General features: G+C 35.6%; 1 long non-coding RNA gene and 1 other non-coding gene across 2 annotated transcripts in view; both read left to right on the forward strand.

Annotated features, from left to right (window-relative positions):
• Positions 1–22,712, forward strand: part of LOC126946609 (uncharacterized) — a 500,082-nt gene that overhangs the window by 115,111 nt on the left and 362,259 nt on the right. The window lies entirely within an intron of this gene.
• On the forward strand, positions 18,947–19,053 carry LOC126949457 (U6 spliceosomal RNA). The gene has a single exon (XR_007723754.1). It is a non-coding gene; the product is annotated as a U6 spliceosomal RNA (small nuclear RNA).

Genomic DNA, 22,712 nt, shown 5'->3' on the forward strand with positions numbered 1-22,712 from the left:
CTGAGTTTTTTGTACTGTTTTCAGTATTCTCTCATGTCTGATTGGGCTTCTTTTATGAAAATATTTTGGATTTTTCTCTGGGATTTTGTAAATGTCTTTTTGATTGAAATCAGTTGCTGGAGAATTATTATTATTATTATTATTTTTTGGAGGTGTCATATTTCCTTACTTTTTCATGTTTCTTGTGTCCTTACTTTGATATCTCCACACTGAATGTGACAGCTGCTTCTTCCAATTTTTTGAATTTGCTTTTATAGGGGAGGAATTCTCCTGAAGATGTGTCCATGGTATTGGCTGAATAGAGAACTGCACTTTAGCTTTGATTCTGGGTTTGCTGTAGTGGTTTCAGTATAACTTCTTTGGCTGTAAATAGAGTCAGTGGTATCTCTGACTTTCTTAGTAGCTTAGAGTGCATATTTAGTGTTAGTGGCTGTGATGATGTTTTACTGGGGTCTAGGATACCAGGTTGGTTGGCCATTTGGCCTCAGTGATGCAACACTGCACCAAACATCCCTTTTGCTATTTCCCAGGATGGCATGTGCTGACACCAGTATTAATAGGCCCAGGTAGGCCAATTTTGGGCCTCTAGATCCCTTGCTCAGGTGTCAAGAATGACAACAGTGGACTGGGCAGATGGGTGGATTATCAGGTCTTTAGGCATTGGGCATTGTCTTGGTGGTGGCGGTAGCAGTGGTAGGACAACCTTCTGGGTCCCAAGCAGTCTGTATTGCTGTTGGCAGTGGTTACAATGGGCTAAGTGGCCCGGTTCCCAGGCCCGTAGATGGCACATGTGGTAGGTGTCAGCTGTGGTGGTTGCAGCAGATTGAGGTTGTAGCCTAACCTCAGTATCCTGGGAGGAGTGTTTAGGTGCTAGTGGTTATGGATTTGGCTGGGTGATCCCCAAGCCCCAGATGGCATGTTTGGGTACTAGGAGGCAGAGTCGGGCTTGGAACACCTGTTGCCATACCCCTTGGAAGTGTGTGCACGTGTTAGCTGTGGTAGACAGAGGTGGGATGATCTCCAGGCTACCAGCAGAAGGTTCAGGTTGGGACAGCAGCAGCTGTGCTCTTTCCCTGCTACTGCATTGTACAGGATTTATTTCTGTGGAAATAGCCATAGACAGGCAGCCGAAGGTATATGCTTCTCTTGCACTTCATCCCTGGTAGTGGCAGCCCAGAGTAGCAGTTGCATTTGTCCTCAGAGAATTTAAAAACACATGATTGTCCTGCTGCAGGGATGAGGTAACTGCCAGTGGTTTATGCTTTGGCCTAGTGGCAGCAGCAGTGGCTATGGATAGGGTAGTTTCTCATTAATGCTGCCCCTCTGTTGTGGGGGTTTCACTGCTGCCAGTGTCTCCCACTTTGGCCCTGGTGGCAGCTCTCGGCAGCAAAGGTAGGTGTGGGCAAGGAATGTCTATGGGAATCTGGAGCTGTGGAGATGCAGGGGCTATTTTACCCCAGAGCAGGATGCAGTCTGGTAGGGGCTAGACTCTTAAAATGGTGCCATGTCATAGCTGCCTGAAACTTGGCAGTCTGTGGGACTCAATGGAAGCTCCTTCTCTGGAGCAATGCCATTCATTCCATGATCTCCCAGAGGCTTCTTATGTTAGTCTCAGGGCTGTCCCATGACTAGGACTATAGGAGTTTTCCGTGAGCATGTGAACCCCTGGTGGTCATTCACTTACCCTTTCCCCAGATTGGGGAGTTATTCCAGGTTTCCAGTCTATCCTGGCCAAGCAGGCTTCTTGCTTGTCTCTCCTTCCTTACTTTACATGTTTTCTGTCACTTCTCTGCTGAATTCCACTATTCTCTCTTAAAAGATCTCCTTGAAGTGTGTTTATCTACCTGCTATTTTGGTTCCTTTTTGTGAAAGCAGCAAGTACCAGATGTACCTAGTTAGCCGTCTTGCAGCCCCTTGGTTTTTAGATTAATTTGTTGAATTCCTTTGTATCAATATTTGCCATATTTATTATATTTCTATATTATTTTTACTTGCTTTCTTTTATCCCTCTTTGAGTTATTTGAAATACGTAGGGCCTGAATTTTAGTTTATTACTGATTGCCTTTCTATTTTGTAATAATAGGTTGACATTTATATTTTGTAGATTATCAACTTTTAATCTCCTGCTATGAAAGGTGAAGGAATTGGCACGTTTATATTTCTTTAAACTCTTACTTTTTCTGTTCATGTGGTTGTAGTCTGTATTCTCTTATACACACATTTAAAAATATTTTCATTATTCAGCTTTTCTTTAAATATTTATGTTATATTATGTGTCTTCATTGGAGTCTGACAAATTTTATTCTATTTTTTAATGAACTTATCACTATTGATTCAGGTATCTACTCATTCAAGACACATTTATTGTGTACATGTTCTCTTTCAAACACTGGTCAAAAAATTGGGGAACAACAGTTAGGAAGGCAGAAAATACTGCTATCAGGAGCTTACATTTGAGCAGGGGAGTGACTAGCAATGATTAAATAAATAACAAAAATATCTAACTCTAATGCATTCTATGTAGAATGTAAACATGGGAAAATATTAGTCAATTATGGCTCCTATCAGTGATTTCTTAAGGAGGTTTGTTTAGGATGAGACAATATGCTAAGAAAACATAATTGATTAGACACTGTTTTAGTCAGCCATGCAAAATATGAGACATGAGCTTCAGACAGAGAAAAAACTGGTGCAGTATTTTATTGGTTCTATCAATTATTGAGCTAGGAATTTTACATTTTTCTTATAATTGCACATATGCCTATTGTTTTCTTTTTAATTATGTCACTTTTTCCTGTCTCAGTGATAAAATCAATAGTCAGGAGTCACTGATACTGTGGCTTTGAGATGTAAATATGGTTATTAAAAATAAGGTGACCTTATGTATCAGTTTGCTTGGTTTGCTGAGCTCTCACTTATCCAAGCATAATTATTACTAGTCCCCTTTTCACTCCCAAACATGTGTATTATGGACAATGAATTACTTGATCATTCTCATTATAGTGGACCTTAATATTCAATAAGAACTCAGCTGAAAACACTGATACATCTCCAAGTACTTTAATTCAAATTTGTCCCTCCATGAAATGTACACCATATAATCAAGATAAGTAGAGAGAAACAAAGTTCCATAGAGATTTCCACTTACTAGAAAAGGGACTGTATTCCTGCTCACACTTTCAGTTGGTGTCTTAGTCCATCTTTGTTGCTATAACAAAATGTGCCAGACTAGGTAATTTATAAACAATAGAATTTTATTTTCTCACAGTTCTGAAGGCTAGAACATCCATGATCAAGGCGCCAGCAGGTTCAGTGTCTGCTTCCAAATGGTACCTTGGTGCTGCATCGAGGGGAGTATCTGAACACTATGTCTTTATGGAGTGAAGTAATGGAGGAGCAAAAAGGAATGAAAGGGTATAAAGGGCCTAGCTAGTTCCTTTCAGTCCTTTCATAAGGTGGCTAATTCCATTCATGAATGCTCTGACCTCATGACTCAATTATCTCCTAAAGACCCTATCTTTTAATGCTATCACATTGGGGTTTAAGTTCCAGTATATGAATTTTGGAGGTATACATATATTCAAAGTTAAGCAGTTGAAAAGTCAAAAGTCATTACTGAGCACCTTTTATTATAAGCCTTTCTTCTGACAAATAATGAAAAATTCAGGCATCATACCAATCTCCCTCTCATCTATGCATGAGCAGATCATCAATTGTTGGCCAATGAGATGTAAGATAAGTTCTTCTAGGACTTTTTTTCTGGTAATAGAAGGGGAAATCATGTGATGATTTGCTTTCATTGTCCTGGTTTCTGTACTGTTTCTAGCCTATGGAAGTTATCCTAAAACTATAAAGGTCTATAGACAAAGGAAATAAAAACTATATATCCTGAGGATGTTAGAACTTAAGCAAAGTGTTCCTTAGAGTTATTCATTAGATACTTTTCCAAATGTGGAACTCTCTAATTCCAGACTACATTTTACATAAAATGTAAACTACTTTTTTTTGTTAAGCCACTTGTAGTTGGGTGGTCTGTTACTTATCATAAAAATAAAGTAATTTAAAATGCTTTGTGAGAATGAATAGGCTAGAATATATCAGAAGTCTACAGTACTGTTAGGGTTTAAATAGATGTTAACAACCTCACTTAAATAGGTAGAAACCCCAAAAGAATTACGATTCTTTCTATATCTACTTTACGTCCAGCACTCTAGGATAAAACTACCTCTTTGTCTCTCTACCTCTTGTCTTCTTAATTCAGCCCTTACCTATCCAGAGCACAGGCACGCTGACAGTAAGCCACACCTAAGCTATACACTATCAATTTTAGAAATGGATAGAGTGGGAAGAGAAAGTTAATTGGCCAAACTGAGACCCATAAGTAATCAGTAGAGAGTGAAGCAAGGAATACCTGGCTAAAGAAACAAATGTATTATAATTAGGCCAATTATCCTAGATGTAGTTCATCAGATTCTGGTGATAAAGGCTGTTAATGAGCTTTGTCACTGACAGCATTACTTTCTAATCTTAATCCTTTTTAGGGTTATTAGCTTTAATGCTACTTGCACAGAGATAAGTTAATTTATACTAAAATTAAATTGAAAAATAACAAGTAATGATTGCTACATTTGAGCATTCACTTGTAAACTTTCTCTCTTGCTGACAAAACTTACTGCGGGCAGTGAAATATTTCCAAGACTTTTTGAGCAGGTGGAAGAAATTCAAAAGAAGACACAGTCACTCCTTAAAGGAAACATTTATAAATATCCTTGAGGATCATTTAGTAAAGTGGTTGATGGCTGTTTTATTACCTTTTTGGTGTCAGCACACGATGCTCTGTCTGTGAACAAGAAAATTCTTCAAAAAAAGTCAACTTTTCAAGAAAATTCACAAAACATAGGAATTACTCATAGACATACAGTACTTAGAAATCTGCACAAATATTCATTCAAATCTTGAGTCCTTGCTTCTATTAGCCTTACTCACCCAGAATTCTTAATCTAAGCCTTGGTACACAGAAAATGATGGCAGTAACAACCAGGTTCTTCCAAGGATGGTACAGAATCCATGCCAGTCAACATGCATGGGAAATAAGTTTATTCTTTACACATAGTTGATGACTTAGGATATTAAGGCACACTCTTCTCCAGAACTGCAGTTGAGAAAGTCCGCTAGAGATTAGAAGTATTCTTCTAAACACATTTGTCTTACCCTCTACCTATGAATTTATTGACTTATTCATCAATATTTATTAAGTTACTACTTTTTATGTAGCTAACCATATCCAGGTTTAATAATACTATGTTTGATATATGTAGCAATATCAGGTGAACTTAACTCATTCCATTGGGAATGGTTTTGAATATTTGGCCACTAAATAGTGGTATGTGTATGTGTGTACATCCTATTTTCTAAAATAGATTAAGAAAATTTATGTAAAGTTCTAATATACATTATTATCTAATAACATTATTGTACAAATAAATGTTAAAATTTATCAAATTATTTTTGTATCTATTAAGATGATCATCTGACTTTTCTCTTTTACTAGGTGGTGAAATATAGTGGGTCATTTTAAAACTTTATAGAGATGTAATTTATATACAACACATTTTGCATATTTAAAGTATACTGTATGAAAATACTTAATATATGTATACCCCATGGGACAATTACAATCACAATGATGAACATATCTATCACCACCAAAAGTTGTATTGCAGCTCTAGGACATTCCTTCTTCCCACCATAGCAATTGAAGACATAGTGGATGATTTTGACACACATCTCTTAATAACTCATCGAATAAATGCACAAAAAAAGGAGTCATATATTGAATATATGCAAGATAATTAAATGTAACTGGAATATAAATGACCACTCCTTAAAACTGAAGAATACATATTTTGTAAGTGCACATAAGATACTTACAAAAATTAACAATATACTGGACCATAAAGCAAGTTTCAAGAAACTTCACTTGATTGAAATTATGCTAAAATGTTCTCACATGAAATCAAATTAAACAGAGATTGATAACCATTAGCAAAACATAAACACTAAAAAATAGTCAGAAATTTAGCAATACTGGTTCTAAATAATGAATGGATAAAAGATTAGCAATTGATATTAAACAATATTCTAAATATTAAATTCAGTGACAGAAAAATACTGTATATGAGAAAAGTTTGAAAATAAAGATGTGGTTAGAAAGGCATATAGAGCCTTATATATATTATAAGAGGAGGAAGGTTAAAAATTAATCATCTATAGAAGTTAGAATTAGCATAGCAAATTAAACAGAGGGAAGAAAATAATATATAAGTTTTCATTAATATAATATAGAACAATACTAGGAAAGACCACTGAAATCAAATGGATATGCTTTAAAAGATTACTAAGTCATAAACCTTTTCCAAGACATATTTTTTTTAAACATGACTGATAGCAGGAAGAAAAATTGAGGCAAAATTATGGATTATTCTAACATTAAAAAATATGAAACAAACACAACTGAAAATTTACAAAAAGTAAATTTTAAAAGCAGATACAAGAAGAAACAAAATATCAACTTACTCTGTAGTTACTTGATTCTACAATTAAGTCATTTTAACACAGAAAATTCTGTGCTTAAATACCTTTAATGGTAAATTCTTCAAGATATATTAAGTCTTCTTGGGTGATTCTATGAGAACAGCAGAACTCTGACACTCAAAACCTGACAATAATACAGAAAAGAGGAGAAATATAGACAAGTTTATCTTATGGACATGGATGCAAAATAATATAATTACTTCATAGGTACAAAATGAGCATTTGATACAATTGGTCACATGTTGCCAAAATAATGCTGTGAAAAGAAGTGCCTCCAAAATATAGTGATATAAAATAACAATCACCTGTAAAGCTCATTTTACTGTGGATTGGCCTGTGGGTCTAGCTGGATGCTGTTTATCTCAGCTAGGCTTCATCAGCTCTGCCTCTGGAGGTTGTCTGACCGTTGGCTAGAGCAACCTGGCTCTGCTCTTATATCCCTACTAAAGACTACCCTGGAAATGCTTTTATGATAATAAATGGTTCATGAGATAGTGTGGAACCACACAGTGTCTCTTGAGGCCTAGGCTTGGACTGGCACAGCATCACTTGGGTGACTGACACAGTATTAACTCACTATATCTTGGGCCGTGTAAGTAATGAAGACAACTCAGATTTTAGAGAAATAGAAAAACTGTATTTTTTTTGAAGAGATGGACTACAGAGTAACATTGCATAGATGTAGAGATATGACCAAATAGGACCAAAATAGTCAATCTATCACAAAACCCAGACAAAATCTCCACAGGTATTGTGTGTGTGTGTATGTGTGTGTGTGTGTGTGTGTAAGTTGACAAGCTTATTGAAGTAGTTATATAGTTGTATATGTAAGTAAATATTAATGGAGCTTTATGTTTACTGTCATGTGCATTTTACTGAATAAATATTACCTCAATAGATACAGAAACACAAATAGGCTAAAGAGGCAATCTAAAGAGTCAATCTTGATAAATTAAGTTGGAAGACTTATTATACTTTATATGCAGACATAATAAATTTAAAGTTAATTAAGAAAACATAATGTTTGCCGAAGAATAGACAAACTGCCAAATGAGACACAACAGAGTTTGGTAATAGACTCACACACGAATATGAACATCTGATTTATTATACAATTGCCAGGTAGAAGAGTAGGAAAAGGCAACCTTTTCACCAAATTGTGTTGGATCCTTTGGATATGTACATAGAATAATAATGTAGCATACCTTGGTCATTATACCACATAAAATCATTTCTGGTGAGTTTTTTATCTAAACGAGGATAATAGAACAATAAACCTTCAAAAATGTAGCAAGGAAGAATATATTCGTGATCATGAGCTAGGAAAAGTTATATTAAACTAGACTCACATATCACTAACTGTGAAGAAAACTGTTTGCAAATTGAACTAAATTATAATTATAATTTTCTGTTTACCAATTAAAGAAGTAAAAAGTCAAGCTTTAGATCAGGAGAAGATATTTGCAACATATATAAACATCAACGGAATCATATTTAGCATACTTTTAAAAGCTTGCGAATCAATAAGAAAATATATATGAAAAAACAAAAAGCTTAGCAATACAAATAAAAGAAGATATCCAAACGGCTGGTAAATATATGAAAATGTGCTTCAATATTCTTAGTCTTAAGAAAATCGCAAGAATTCTAGGTTGGATTTAGAAGCTCATGGCAGAACAGTAAGTCTACTACAACCAGGAAGAAAACTTACATGAATTATAAATTTAACTATTTAAAGGCATCATAGAACTATGTAAGCAATCAGAGTTAGAAGTTAAAATTTTGGAGAAGAGAGAATTTCTCTGAAGCAAAATGAACATCTCCAACTTAAAAATTTTCCTGGGGTAATCTCCTGTTGTTGGATGCCAATTATGGATCCACCTCATTCAGCAGAAAACCTCCGCTAGGGGTAAAAGAAACAAGCAAATGATTGAACAGTTATTAGCGTTAGCATGACACATTAGAAATTTGAGGCAACAGAAATCATAGTCAGTTTTTCCCATGGGATATTGGCTAGGGTTTGCTGCTGCTTGTGAAGCTAGGGATTTAAGCTGAAAGCTTCTAAAAGTCAGAGAATAATCTCCTCTGGTCTGTGGGGTTTGGGAAGCAGAGACCTGTGAGTCTTACAAGGCAGAAGTCATCAAACACAATTCTTGTTTTAACCCGAGCGATTCCTATATTACGTGGATTGGGAGACAAGGAACCTGCACTGGAAACTAAATGGCAGAGCATTGTCTCCTGCTGTTTGAATTCCCCACAAGGCTGAGGATCCACAAGTCTGTGTGTCAAAATCCCAGGTGCGCTAATCTGAAAATTGGGAAAAGAGAAAATTGAACATAACTGATGTTTGAAAGAAAGGGCTGACAATATACACAGGCCAGAGATAATCCAGATATTGGCAGTAGCAGATAATGAATTTTAAAAATACATGATTATTATGTTTAAGGAAATAGAGGAAAAGGTAGATAACACGGATGAATTTAAACAAAGAATTGGAGCTGTATTAAACAATCAAATTGGTATTCCAAAAATGAAAAATACAATATCTAAATTAAGAAATGTATTTTAAAAATATTAGTCACAGCAGAAGGCAGGATTAGGAAAACGGGATGGAGTAGTTCAATAAGAAAATGTGCAAATTCAGGCAGGGAAAAGACTATTATGCAGATGAAAATTTAAGAGACACATGAGCAATTCTAAAGTTCCAATGAAGATCTTTAGAATATGTTAATTCACAATTGAACACCTTCCTTATTTACATGTTTTAGATTGTGCACATTTAAATGTATCTTATTAATTTTTAACACCAAAAGACACTATTTATAAACATTTTCTTATATTTTATCCACATATTTACTATTTATCTTGCTTTACAATGCTTCTTTAATCTCACATGTATATTTTTAGATGCTCTATCAATGAGTCTTTAAACAGCAATGTTCAGTTTTTTAAAATGTTATCATTATACCACCAATGTAAAGTTAAATATATTTCCAATATTGCAATTATTTTCTTTCACTATTTTGACAATATTGTTAAACCTATTGGTGTGGTGTTTTGCTGGGTCTTTTTTTTGTTTGTTTGTTTTTGTTTTTTGATGGAGTCTCGTTCTATTGCCAGGCTGGAGTTCAGTGGTGCAATCTCTGCTCACTGCAACCTCCACCTCCCAGGTTCAAGCGACTCTCCTACCTCAGCCTCCCAAGTAGCTGGGACTACAGGCATGCGCCACCATGGCCAGCTAATTTTGTATTTTTAGTAGAGATGGAGTTTCTCCATGTTGGTCAAGCTGGTCTGAAACTCCCGATCTCAGATGGTCCCCCCCTTCTCAGCCTCCCAAAGTGCTGGGATTACAGGCGTGAGCCACTGCGCCCGGCCCCATTTCTGTCTTTTCATACTTTTGAGAAGTCAGCTCTGTTTATATATTGTTTGTTTTCTTATAATGTATTTTCCTTTCTGGCTACTTGTAAGATACTTTCTGTTACTTTGGTGTTTTATACTTAAATTACGAAATATTGGTGTATATTTATTTTGTCTTATTTTAGTTGATTTTGTTTTCAACTTTTGGATTTATAAGGTTCTTCAGTCATTGTGAATCTGATGATTTATTTCTTTTATAAATTTTGGAAATTCTCAGTAATCGTTTTTCTAAATATTAACTCTTCCTATTTGAGGATTTCTACTCAGAACTTCATGTGTCTCTATTTTTGACCCTCTCACCCATAAGTGTCACTTAATATGTTTTATATATTTTTCATCTGTTTACATCTGCAGTTTTTCTGCATTATCAAATATATCACTTGTTATTTCTCTCTTTTGCTGTGTCTAACACCATACTGAAATTGTTCATTGATTGTTCGATTACATATATAGTATTCATATAGGTATATAATGTGTATAAAATTAAAATTACATATATCCACATAATTTTTACAAGATCTATTCAACTCTTTTACAAATATATCTGTTAATTTGGTTACTTATTCCTTCTTTATAAATATTACATAATCTTTAAATGTCATGCTAATATGCTTAAATAGTTTCTCTCTGATTAATTCAGAATATACTGTCTGTGTATTTAATTTCATGTTTTTTGCTTCATTAGCTTTCGTCATAGCATTTTTTCTGGTATATTGGATATTTTTTATTTACTCTTTTGTCATTATTACTATTGTGAAATCACCTTTACTTAAACCTCATCTGTGAAAGATCTTTCAATCCTGGTGTTAAATTATGTTTTCCTTCTGCCCTTCAACTAAATTACCAACTTTGAGAAGGTTTTAACACAGAGATATTTAAATGTGTCCCTAACTTATATAAAATCATGGTTTTGTTTAGAAATTCACAAAGTACTTGTGTACATGTTTGTGTGCATGCATGTATACATATATACACACACAAAGACACACAGTTCTATATAAACATTTTTATCCTACTTTACCCTCCACTCAAAGCTAAAGATGAGATACCCAGCTATCTTGTCCATCTCCCTCTGTGTCATTTATCCTTCCATTTAGTTATGGTGTTGGCTTTCGTAAATGCAGACCTAATATTGGGGTCTTATATTAAACCCACTTGTATTGCATGGATCTCAGGCTTCATCTCCCATTTACCACAAAAACAGCTATTTCAAAAATCAGCTTTAGAGCATTAGGGAAAATCAGATGCTCCAGGAAATATGACATAATCAGTCCTCAGTACTGTTGTAAATTTGCTTTTTCTTTCCATCTTTATCCTCTAAGTATTATCTTATTTCATACTAGATGTTACATTTTATGCAGGACTTTTGATATATCCTGTATCAAGAGGGTTTCTCTGGTCATTTAGTCCACCATATTACTAAAACTGAAAATCCAGTTTTGTTACTCTAAAAGTCATAGCTGTCATAACCAGAATCTAGCATATAATTTAAAAATACAGAAGAAAAACACAACAAATTCTATTTTTGAATTCTACAGTCTCCCTTCACACAAACATATACTTTAAATGAGTACTTAATTATACACTGGTAAAACTGCTAGAGAACTTGGCAGACATTCTACTTTTAGAAGCACTCCACTTAGATTTATGTATCACATTTTACATAATGAAGACTTCTCTCCCACCTCTTACTAAAGCACAATAATAATAATGATAATAATAAGCTTCTTAAAAGAAGGATGGGGACATATCAGGAAGGTTTAGTGGAGTGAGACAAATAGCAAGTTAAGGATGTTGCAAGCTAAAAGATGGGGATGAATGCACTTCTGATACAAGTTAAAAGACTTAAAATTTTGCAGCCCAAATTAAATCCTGAGTATATTGTTTGAAAGTCCTATATTCTCTGAATTGTTGAGGGAAAGGCACCAAACCTAAGATATGGCTGACTTGAACAATCTTTTTCCTGGATTGTACTCATGTGGAGTTTCATGTATGGCTATGATCAACTTCTCAATCTTGAAATTAAGATAAAATTTTAGACTGCTATTTGAGAAATTGAGCACATGGGCAATGTTTCTTATTTTTCCTATGGTTCAAAATTAAATTATTAGAGAAGCAAACTTCCTACTCTTAGACTGTTTTCTATTTTTTTGTTTGTTTCTGAGAAGGTTGCCATGTTCAAGAAAACCTCATTAGTCCTTTCATCAGCATGTGTGAATCTTATTTATTCTACCTACATGCTTAGTATGAAGCAAGATGCCTCTGCTACAAAATTATCTCTTACGGAAGGCATAGGCAACATGAAGAATATCTCTTTTCTACTGATTGCTGCAAAGTGACTCTGTGTCAACTCTGGATCTAGCTTTTAAGAGGACTGACAACTTTTGTCTTGGTTTCTGTTTCTTGGAGACTTCAGTTACCTAAGTCAGATCTTGGAGGTCTGAGTCACCTGAGTCACCATGTAAAATGTCTATTACCTTGCTGCAGAGATACTATAGAAAATCCCTAAATCTCCATTGAAAGGGAGGCAACCACCTGAAGTCAGCCTTGGAGACGACAGCCTTATGGTTGTAGCCAACGTGTACCTTCCAGGCAACCCCAATGGCTAAAGAGTACTGTGTGACGCCAGTGGGGTTTGCATAGAGCAGAAGAATTGCTCACGTAGGCCCTGCCCAAAGTCCTGACCCATAAAACCATGTGACCTAATAAACTTGTTGTTAGGTGGAATGTTTGTTTAATAACATAAATAAATGAAACATCTGTTAAGCTGCACTTATTTCCTTTGTCAATAGTTTAAAAATATAATTATCTTGGATATGGAACTTCTTCAGCAACTCGTTTTTCAGAAATGAACTAGGAATTGGAGCTAGATGATTACATTTGGACAAAATCAGCTCTTGAGATGAGCAGAATTGAAGCCAAACAGTAGAAGATGCTACCTTGAATGAAATGATGATGATTAATCACAGGTATTTGATTTTCAAGCCAATAATCGTCACTGGGGAAATCAACCAGCAAAATCAGTGCCCCTAAAATGCAACCCATTTCTTTTTTTTTTTTTTTTTTTTTTTTTTTTTTTTTTTTTTTTTTTTTTTTGAGACGGAGTCTCGCTCTGTCACCCAGGCTGGAGTGCAGTGGCCGGATCTCAGCTCACTGCAAGCTCCGCCTCCCGGGTTCAATAGCCTCATCCCGAGTAGCTGGGACTACAGGCGCCCGTGCCCGGCTAATTTCTTAATACAGACGGGGTTTCACCGTGTTAGCCAGGATGGTCTCGATCTCCTGACCTCGTGATCCGCCCGTCTCGGCCTCCCAAAGTGCTGGGATTACAGGCTTGAGCCACCGCGCCCGGCCCAATGCAACCCATTTCTGATGGTTGCAGATAGCAGTGGATAAAATATATGCTGGCAAAATTAATACCGCAAGGGCTTCCTTTTTAATGTCACTATGGTTCTAATAATGTTACCAAGTACAGATTTGCAGTCAAGGAACGTCACCTGAGAAATCATTAATTTGTAAATTGCAATGCACTGCGTAATAATGTTAGTGAGTATTATTAGTTCTTAGTTACCAGGACTGGCGCAAGATGTGAGGACACCTTTCCAAATGGTAGGTTAGAAAAACTGTACCACTTAAACTATTTTCACTCAACTCAAAATCCACCCATTTTCTATAGTCATCTCTGTGATGCTGGAACTGGGAATCTACAAACATTTGTCCTTTTAAACCGACTTGCTGCTACTATGTGCCCTTAGGGACACTAGGTAATGGAAAAAATGATTAGCTTCTCCTTTGTTGGCTTATGGCTCCTGTAAGCAACAAATGAGCAAATAGTTCTTCAACCTGGCAACAGTAATTGGTTCAAATAGCGGTTGGATGCAGTTTCAGCTTCTTTCAGCCCTTCAAAATTTGTCTTATCACAAATACCAGTACAAGTCAGAGCTATCTGCTATCTTTCTTTCTCTCCTGTACATTTCACAGTGTATTCTTCATTTCCTGTGAGTCCTTTGTACATATTTAATGTTCTGTTTCCCAGACTGTTCTGTTGCATGAAATATCTCTGTAGCTAGTGTATTCGTTCATTTTCACACTACTATAGATAACTCCCTGAGACTCTGTAATTTATGAAGAAAAGAGGTTTAATTGGCTTACAGTTCTGCAGGCATGACAGGAAGCATGACTGGATGGTCTCAGGAAACTTACAATAATGGCAGAAGGTGAAGGGGAAGCAAGGCATGTCTTATAGGGTATCAGGAGAGTAGAGTGAGCGAGGAGGAACTGCCACACACTTTTAAACCATCAGATCTCAAGAGAACTCACTCATTATCAGGAGAACCACATGGGGGAACTTCCCCCATGAACCAGTCACCTCCCAACAGATCCCTCCCCAGACAGGTGAGTATTACAGTTTGACATGAGATTTGGGTGAGGACACAAAGCCAAACCATAGCACTAGTTCTTACCAATATAATAGCAGAAGTGTGTAGTTAAGATTTTCTTTACCTTCTTCCTATTTTTCTCCTATCTGATAAATTAGTTATTGAAGTCACATTTTGAATGTAATAAAACCATAGCATGAAAAAGAGGCTGCTCCCAGAATTTCTCTATGGAGAAGAGTTCCTCACCTTCCTCTGTTGCCCAGTGTTGAATTCTGGTATATGAAAACACGCACACACAAACGCCATAGTCTTAATTGTTTATACCTATTGAGCTTCTGTATTGCTTGTTTTAGCAGCTAGTATGGCTCATTCTTATTAACACTTAAACTAATACATAAATAATGTTAATATATTAATTAATGTTTATTATAATTATATGTTATTTATAATTGTATTACAATCATTTATGAAAATATTAATTAATTAGTGTTAATACACAAATTGATACTAAAATTGGAGAACCATTACACACATTTTTAAAAGTATGAAACATTGGTCCAGTTGTTGAATGGAGGAAGACAACGCATATAAAGTGATAGCTAGCTCTTGATCTTTGTCATTTGCATGCAAAATAATAATACATCTCTTACTTGCAATAACTTAGAAGACAAATCAAATGGTTACGGAGCTGGGGAAAGGAAGTCGAAAAAGTTCACTTTACTATGTCTTGGTTGCCACTGGATCTGTTTGGCAATATAGAAGAAGCAATCAAGAATGATTAGAAGCAGAAATGCAAAGAGAAAGGGAAAGTGTATATTTGGGACTTACAGGATTAAAAAAAAAAAAATGACAGCTTCTAGACCCCAAATAACAGGAGATAGCGTTATACATATTGTTTTATTGGCAAAGATAAGATGTAATGTAGTTTGTACTTTTTCACATCAGTTATTTCAATAAAGGGATTAGATTTGAAATATACCCTATTCAGGCCTCACCTCCTCAAGGTAGCTTAAGGGAGCCAGGAATAGAGGAAATAAAGACTAAGAATTATTTCAGAAAGAACTTTTAGTGTAGATACTCATACATGAAACTGACTAGAAGTAAATAAATGAGAAACCTAATGAGGTTTTGAGAATAAGTCACCAAAGAACACTAACCTCATCTGAAAATTCTGTCATTTTTTGACGTCTTTTCTTTTTTTTTTTTTTCTTTTGGAGATGGAGTCTCACTCTGTTGTCAAGACTGGAGTGCAATGGCATGATCTTGGCTCACTGCAACTTCCACCTCCTGGGTTCAAGCGATTCTCCTGCCTTAGCCTCCCTAATAGCTGGGACTACAGGCACACAGTGCCACGCCCAGTTAATATTTTGCAATTTTTAGTAAAGACGGGGTTTCACTGTGTTGCCCAGGCTGGTCTCGAACTCTTGAGCTCAGGCAATACGCCCACCTCAGCCTCCCAAACTGCTAAGATTATAGGTGTGAGCCACCGTGCCCGGCCTTTTTGGCAAGCCTTAAAATAGACCTCCGTAAGAAGTGAGCTACGAAAAGCACATAGATCGCAAAGAGGACACACAGCCCAATGCCATATATCTGGCATATATCTGGGAAAATAATAAATGTGGAAGAACTTCTTGAAGGTTTGCTGCTTTTCATGCAAAAGCATGCGGCTTTTGCTTTTAAGGAAGAACTTGTTTAAATGTCAATTAGTTCCAGTTAACTGTATTGTTCAGGCATATTATCTACTTACTGAATTGTTTGCCCAACTATTATACCAATTACTGAACAAAAATAATTAAATCAATAAGTTTAGTTGTGGATTTTTGTATTTCTCCCTTTGCTTCTGATAGTCTTAACTTTATTAAGTCTCTCTTAGATAACGTAATCATTTAAGATTATTATATTTTTCCAGTGAACTGCCTTATTTATTACTATATAATTTCCCACTTTATTTTTGATAATTTTTGTGCTAAACTCTACTTTGTCTGAAATATTTTTGTATTGTTATAGTGTGCATGTCGTATCTTTTTCTATTCTTTTTTTCTACTTTTATACACAGTGTAGAGTTTAATCTCAATTTCTATTTTCTAATGTACTATGAAGCTCTCTGTCTTTCAGTTGTAAGGATTGGACCATTAATACTTAATTAAGCTGCTGAAACTTTTAACTTTATGTCTTCCATCTTGATGTTTGATGTCTGTTAGCTCCATGCATTTATTTGTTTCTTTTTCCTTTTCTATCTTTTCTCTTTTCTTTTCCAAAGGAAGTGCTCAACTTAATTGTTTTTCAAAAATTATTCCGGTAAGGTTTAAGATTTAACCTTACACTTCATTTTGTTAAGGATATTTTCTCATTCAAAACATTTCATCCAGCTTTATCTCAGAAGCATTAATGCACTCATCCTGCGTATCTATTGATGGGATGAATCTGAAGGAAGAGACCACAGTACACCATTAGGCATCCTCCTGTCCATTCACAAAACCTGGCATTAACCCTGTGCACTGTCAAAGTGAGTGGCTCATTTTATCCACTATACTACCAGGAACTTCACTGTTAAACTCCACACCTAATCAAGTGCTGTTATATAAACTACTACATTTTCTTGATCATCCAGTCTAGTACTTCTGTTAAGAAGAAAATTCAATTTTCTAAGAGTTCACGTTGTAGGCTGTCATAGTTTAGAATTCCTGATAATTTATTCTCCTTTTGTTTTATACATTCCCCAAGGATTAGTTCACCTTTTCTGTTTCATTATTTCAATGACCACACATATGCGGATTGCTATCGGAAGTATATATCTTGGTCCCAAATTTTGCTCCTGAGCTTCATTCACATTTTCAAAGGCCTTCTGGACAATCCCACTGGATAGATACAGACACCACAAACACAGCATATTCAAATAAAATCTTATGATCTTTCCTTTGAACCTGCTGCTCAAATACCTTATTCCAATTAATGAATTTATTATTCACCTAGTTTCCTCAGATAACAAGGTCATATGGTTCCTACTTTTCCTTATCTGTATACCCAATTGATATTTAATTACTATTTATGCTACAATTCTGGATAATTCCCTCTCCTTCATGTACTGCTTCCCATTTTCACAAACCACAACACAAGCAGGCCTTTATTTCTTACCCATGTCACCTCAATTACATCTTAATATGCATCTCAGCTGGTAGAGTCTCCTCTTTATATTTTAACGTCTACCCTCCAGAATTAGAATCATCAGGAACTGGATCCTCAGGTGTATCACAAACTTACGGGATCAGTATTCTGCAGGTATAATCAAGCACTCATTGGTGATTCTGATGCACAGTGTGGGAACTACTACTCTACATTAAACATGATATCAAACATGGCTTTCCACCAATATACATTATCATTAAGGCTAATATTCCTCTCCTCAGTGAAACTTCAAAGTGAATAACAGTCATAATACTATAAAGGAAATCTGGCATTTGCTCTGAATTTTTATCTTATTTCTATATTTTAGAAGTAAATTCAACTTTATCTTTGGTTCTTTATTATTTTTAAGAGACATTTTGGTGAACACTTGCAGCTGAATCAACATCCAAGTGTGCTTTGATACCATAGTTGAGAACACATGGCCTATACTAGCAGTCAGTAAACTATGGCCCAGGCACTGTTTCATGCACTGACAATATAGAGGTCAATAAGTGAAACAAACCTCTTCAGTCACGGGGCATACATTTGAATGAGCGCAGGGGGTAGCTGACAATAAACAAGCATACAAGTAAATAATGAGATCATTTCAAAAAGTGATTCATACTGAGTAGATAAAGTGATACAAAGTGACCGCGAGGAGCAACGCCCTTGAGTTAGGTGTAGGAAAAGCCTTTCTGAGGTGATGGCACTGAGATAAGACCTAACTGATGAAAAAGAACAAGATGTGCAAAGTTCTTCAAGGAAGAAAGGACCTTCACTTGTCCTAAAACCATAAAGAAGACTTGTGTGGTTGGAGCAAAGTAAGTACTGTAAAGAGATGAGGCCCAGGCTAAATGTTTATGAGACTTCTGATCAATGAAGAACTGTATTCTTTCATTTCCACAGTGTCTCATAGAAGAAAATGATATTGATTCAAGGTTGTTTACTATTTTTTGGAGTGTTAATGATTTATGTTGCTTTCAGTGCAAGCATAAATGATTTTTACATCAATGCTGAGAAAGTTAAGAACTTATGATTAAAATGAAAAAAAAAAAAGAATCATTTAGATGCCAGGTTGAAATATTGCTCCTAACTCATATTAACCTGCATCAGGCCATTTAAGGTGGCAGAGTTAAACCGGATCTTAAAATCCCCTAAACCTAGTGACATGAACAAGCATAAGGCAAAACAAAACCAAAAACTCAAAGACTAAGTGATCAAGCAATGAATAGGACTGATAAATTGAACATGGGCAAACATAAATTTTATGATATAAACAAATTTCTTTCTGTATTTTTAATAGGGAAAAATATTGAATGTAGGTGGATGGGGGAGGATTTTTGAGAAGACAAAGATTCAGCACTGAAAAGTCTCATTAAGAATCAACAACTTGGGAGCTTGCTTTGACAGCCCCTATACTAAAATTGGATACATAGAGAGAAGATGAGCACAGTCCACATGCAAAGGTGCCACACAAATTCATGAAGCATTCTATATTTTTTAAATGAGAAAAAAAATTGAATAGCCATTTCTCCAAAGAGGAAATACAAATGGCCTACAGGCTTTTGAAAAGATGTTCAACATTACTAATCAATATGAAAATGCAAATCAAAGCCTCAATGAGGCTAACATCTCACCCATTAGAATAGCTACAAGAAAAACAAAACATAAACAAAAAGAATACACAGAAAATAACAGTTGTTGGTGAGCTTGTGGAGAAATTGTAACACTTGTATCCTTTCGATGGAAATAAAAAATGGTGCACCCATTCTGGAAAACAGTATGGAGGTTACTCAAAAAATTAATAATAGGTATTATATGATCCAGCAATTCTACTTTTGGACATATAGCCAAAAGCATTGAAAGCAGGATTTTAAAGAGGTATCTGAATACCACGTTCACAGCAGCACTAAAATAGCCAAGGAGTGAAAGCAAACCAAGCATTTTTTATGGGTAAGTAAATAAATAAAATGTGGCATATGTGTGCTGTGGAATATCATTCAGGAAAAGGAAAAAGGAAATAAATGTTGACACATGCTACAATATGGATGAACCTTGAGGACATTATGCTAAGTGAAATGGCCCAGCCATAAAAAGGCAAATGCTGTAGGATTCCAGTTATATGAGGTATCTAGAATAGTCAATTTCATAGATACAGAAAGTAAAATGATGGTTGCCAGGGGCTGGAAGGAGGGGAAAATGGTGAGTTGTTGTTGAATGAGTATAAAACTTTAGTTTTGTAAGATGAAAAAATTGGAACATTTTGCAATAAATGTGAATATTTTTAACAATACTGAACACTGTACACTTATAAATGGCTAAGATGGTAAATTTTATGTTATGTATTTTTCCACAATCAAAAATAAAGCACTTGTAGAGAGGAAGGAGGCAGTGTCAACAGAACAGAGCAGAGGCTATGACATGGAAGAGCATATTGAAAAGCTAGGGATTTTTGACTTGTTAAGACAGCATAAAATTGTCATGAAGATTTAAAGGATTTCTTGCTCCTCAGGTGAGGTGAAAAGATGAAGAACATAGAAAATCTTGCCCTCTGCAACTATTTGGATTGAAAGACTAATTAAAAAATGTTTTCTCTGACTTTTAAGAAAGGACAAATGCTAAATACTCTTACAAAGATTCTTTTCTTCCCCTTTCAATTTTATTGAGAGAGAGCAACTTGAAATTAGCAAAAGGTGACAATACAGCAACTTACAACTTGACTCTGCTTTATGGTAGATGAGCAAGTTCACTTATGTTGTTTGATACCGTGTTATCGGTCCCACTTGAAAGATAAGCCTTGAGCGTCCAGAGATTGAAGAAAGATAAGTGGTAGGAATTACTAGTGGAAGAACTAAGTAATTGTCTATTCCTGTCAGAATCTAAAATCTGAGTACTTGATATGACAGCACCATAATTTTTTTCTATAACTTTCATTGGAACCAATCTTATCTATGCATCTACTCATTCTCTGGAAATGCAGAGAATAAAAGATGCCAATTCACGAGAAGCAGCTATCTATAAACTCGGTTAAAGCATCTCCTTTCTAAACTGCCCACTTAGAGTTCATTCTTTACTGCTTTCCTCGGCATTGCTATCATCAAAGGCTTCATAAATGGCTGTGCTGCAGCAGACAGAGGGCTGCCCTGGATTTACGAGAAGACCTAGATTCATTACCTGGGTAGGCACTTGCCAAGAACATTAGCGTGGACAAGACACAATCACTGCACTTGAGATTCCCCATCTGTAAAACGACTCCATGTACCTCATCAGATTGTTGCAACACTTAAATGAAGTAACATATGTGCTTGCACTCAAACAATAAAACACTAGACTAATGTAGGTTTTAATTGTTGTACTAGGTTCCTGTAAATCAGAGAGGAAGGATCTTAACTAAGAGCCACGGATTTCAAAGTACACTGTGTTTAAAAATCCTAAAAATGGAGTTTTTCAATGCAGCATTTCTTGAAATAAAACATTCTGACATTAAAATATGAAGATATTCCTTTAGCAAAAAGTAGGAAATGTGAGAGCTCTTCTGCTCTAGAATATTCAATGTCCTGGGTGCTAAATTATTTTTTTCTTTTTTTTTTTATAATCAACTTTTATTTTAAATTCTGGGGTGCATGTGCAGGATGTGCAGGTTTGTTAAATAGGTAAACGTGCACCTGGGTGTTTGCTGCACAGTTCAACCCATACCTAGGTATTAAGCCTAGCATCCATTAGCTATTCTTCCTGATGTTCTTCTTCCCCCTACCCCTCCAACAGGCCCCAGTGTGTGTTGTTCCCCACATGTGTCCATGTGTTCTCATTGTTCAGCTCCCACTTATAAGTGACAACATGCGGTTTTTGGTTTTCTGTTCCTGTGTTAGTTTGCTGAGGATAACGGCTTTCAGCTCCATCCATGTCCTGCAAAGGACATGATCTCATTCCTTTTTATGGCTGCATAGTATTCCACAGTGAATATGTACCACATTTTCTTTATCCAGTCTATCATTGATGGGCATTTGGGTTGATACCATGTCTTTGCTATTGTGAATAGTGCTGCAATGAACATATGCATGCATGTATCTTAGAATAGAATGATTTCTATTCCTTTGGGTAGATAGTAAAGGAATTACCAGGTCAAATGGTATTTCTACTTGTAAATTTTTGAGAAATCACCACACTGTCTTCCATAATGGTTGAACTAACTTACATTCCCATGAACAGTGTAAAAATGTTTTCATTTCTCTGCAGCCTCACCAGTACCTTTTCTTTCTTGACTTTTTAATAACAGCCATTCTGACTGGTGTGAGATGGTATCTCATTTTAATTTTGATTTTCATTCTCTAATGATCAGTGGTGCTGAGTTTTTTGCCATATGCTTGTTGGTTGCATGTATGTCTTCTTTTGAGAAGTGCCTGTTAGTGTCCTCTGCCTGCTTTTTAATGAGGTTGTTTGTGTTTTTCTTGTACATTAGTTAAGTTCCTTATAGACTCTGGATATTTGACCTTCGTCAGATGGATAGATTGCAAAAATTTTCTTCCATTCTGTAGGTTATCTGTTCACTCTGATGACAGTTTATTTTCCTCTGCAGAAGCTCTTTAGTTTAATTAGATCCTATTTGTCAATTTTGACTTTTGTTGCAATTGCTCTTGGCATTTTCATCATGAAATCTTTCCCCTGCCTATGTCCTGAATGGTATTGTTTAAATTTTCTTCTAGGGCTTTTATAGTTTGGGGTTTTACCTTTAAGTCTCTAATTCATCTTGACTTTTTGTGTAAGATTTAAGGAAGTGGTCCAGTTTGAATTTTCTGCATAGGGCTAGCCAGTTCTCCCAAGCACCATTTATTAAATAGAATCTTTTCCCCATTGCTTGTTTTTGTCATGTTTTTCAAAGATCAGTTGGTTGTAGGTGTGTGGTCTTATTTCTGAGCTCCTTTTTTCTGTTCCATTGGTCTGTGTTTCTGTTTTTGTACCAGTAGCATGCTGTTTTTGTTACTGTACCCTTGTAGTATAGTTTGAAGTTGGAGAGCATGATGCCTCCAGCTTTGTTCTTTTTGCTTAGGATTGTCTTGGCTATATGGGCTCTTTTTTGGTTCCATATGAATTTTAAAATAGTTTTTTCTAATTCTCTGAAGAATGTCAATGAGAGTTTAATGGGAATAGCATCGAATCTAT

Source organism: Macaca thibetana, chromosome 2 (assembly GCF_024542745.1).
Source record: "Macaca thibetana thibetana isolate TM-01 chromosome 2, ASM2454274v1, whole genome shotgun sequence".
Taxonomy (NCBI): domain Eukaryota; kingdom Metazoa; phylum Chordata; class Mammalia; order Primates; family Cercopithecidae; genus Macaca; species Macaca thibetana.